The sequence below is a fragment of the Chanodichthys erythropterus genome, chromosome 2 (assembly GCF_024489055.1).
Source record: "Chanodichthys erythropterus isolate Z2021 chromosome 2, ASM2448905v1, whole genome shotgun sequence".
NCBI classification, from domain to species: Eukaryota; Metazoa; Chordata; class Actinopteri; order Cypriniformes; family Xenocyprididae; genus Chanodichthys; species Chanodichthys erythropterus.
The window spans coordinates 10354171-10356360 of NC_090222.1; the positions used below are offsets into that span (position 1 = coordinate 10354171).

A 2190-nucleotide genomic window follows, 5' to 3' on the forward strand; every position below is an offset into this window, starting at 1 on the left:
ATTTATATAGCGCTTTTCTGGGCACTCAAAGCGCTTTACATATTGAAGGGGGAATCTCCTCAACCACCACCAATGTGCAGCATCCTCCTGGATGATGCGACGGCAGCCATATTGCGCCAGTACGCCCACCACACACCAGCTTATTGGTAGAGAGGAGACAGAGTGAGGAAGCCAATCAGTGTATAGGGATGATTAGGAGGCCATGATGGACAGAGGCCAATGGGCAAGTTTGGCCAGGATGTCAGGGTTACACACCTACTCTTTTCGAAGGACATCCTGGGATTTTTAACGACCACAGAGAGTCAGGACCTCGGTTTAACGTCTCATCCGAAGGACGGTGCTTTTTGTCAGTATAGTGTCCCCATCACTATACTGGGGTGTTAGGACCCACACAGACCACAGGGTGAGCACCCCCTGCTGGCCTCACTAACAGCTCTTCCAGCAGCAACCTAGTTTTCCCAGGAGGTCTCCCATCCAGGTACTAACCAGGCTCAGCCCTGCTTAGCTTCAGTGGGCAACCAGTCTTGGGCTACAGGGTGATATGGCTGCTGGCCAGGCAGGGTTGCCACAGTATAAGCACAGACGATGTGTTAAACAGCGGCTTCTCTCCTCTTCGGATAGATGGCAAGAGCATTCACCTGCATGGGTTCGGTGGTCTCAGGTTCAGCAGGTGACTGTGTACGAATATTACGCCTTTGCCCAGCCCTGCATGAGCGGATGAGGTTGTCAACCTGTATAGCGAGCTCGACAAACTGATCCAGATTCTTGCCATTATCACGACAGGCCAGCTCTGTCTGCAACTCATGAGTTAAACCTCTCCTGAAGCAAGTCTTTAGTGTGTCACTCACCCAGTTGGTTTGAGCTGCGAGGGTGCGGAAGGCAAGAGCGTATTCAGCTGCAGTTTGGTGTCCCTCTGTTAATTCCGTCAATCTGTCACTGGCTCCCTTCCCATCACTGGGGTGATCAAACACTTCTTTAAATCTCTGGAGGAAATATTCATAACTGGGAAAAGCAGATCCGTCATCATTCCATACAGCCGTTATCCAATCCAAAGCCCTCCCCGTAAACAAGAAACAAATTAGAGTGATCTTACCAGCATCAGTGGTATACATGGCAGGTTGTTGGTCAATGAAGTGTGAACATTGAAGAATGAAACCCTTGCATCTGGTAGGATCACCATCAAACTTTTCAGGAAGCGAGAGACGGGGATTCAATGGTGACGGCGTGCCTGCCGCGTGGGTAATGGCGGCTGTGACAGGTGGTGAAGACGCTACAGTCACCACAGGCTGGATACCTTGCAGAGCTTTCACCAGTTTCTCCGTGAGATTGGTCAGGTGGTTGAGCTGATGTTGATGGGTGGCGAGTTGGTTGGCTTGAGCAGATATAGAAGTGCACAGGTGAGTGAAAGCAGCTGGATCTTGGGCTGGCGAAGTCTTCTGTAATGAATCATCACTCTGGCAGGGATCCATTTGCATGCTTTATTAATAACAATCATAGTCATAGAGGCAGGGTCAGACAGGAGTAAACTGGTGTATAGGGAACAGGCAGAATCGTAGTCAGAGAACAGGCAGATAGTCAGGGCTGGCAGATAACACTCACAGAATCAGGTAAACAGGCAGAGGTCAGAGGCTGGCAGCAAAGGGTCGATAACAGGAAACAGCAGAATCGGCAACCGGTAATCAGACAGATAGATAACGCTCAGTAACGTTCACCATGGCAAAACAAGACTTTGCAAGGATGTGGAGTGTAGGTGGGTCTTAAATAGTCCAGGTTATTGAGAACAGCTGTGCAGTGATTAGTCCAAGGCACAGGCTTATGGGAAATGCAGTGATGTCTTCTGCCCACAAAGAGCTTCTAAGCTGCCTCCACACCGGCCATGGGACTGTGCCATCGATCTGCTTCAGGGTGAGTCAGTGCCCACGGGAAGGATCTACCCCCTGTCCATCCCGGAGGAGAAGGCCATGGAGGAATACATCAAAGAGGCCCTTGCTCATGGATACATCCGCCCGTCTACTTCCCCTGCTGCTTCGAGTTTCTTCTTTGTGGCAAAAAAGGACGGAGGCTTGTGGCCCTGTATTGATTACTGTGCCCTCAATAAGATTACAGTCAAGTTCTGGTACCCCCTTCCTCTTGTCCCAGCGGCCCTGGAACATCTCCGAGGTGCCACTGTGTTATCTCATCCGGATACGC

At 50.6% G+C, this 2190-nt stretch overlaps 1 pseudogene; it reads right to left on the reverse strand.

The window, feature by feature from the left end:
* Positions 1-436: 436 nt before the first annotated feature.
* Positions 437-553, reverse strand: LOC137002347 (5S ribosomal RNA; annotated as a pseudogene).
* Between the last annotated feature and the right edge of the window lie 1637 nt (positions 554-2190).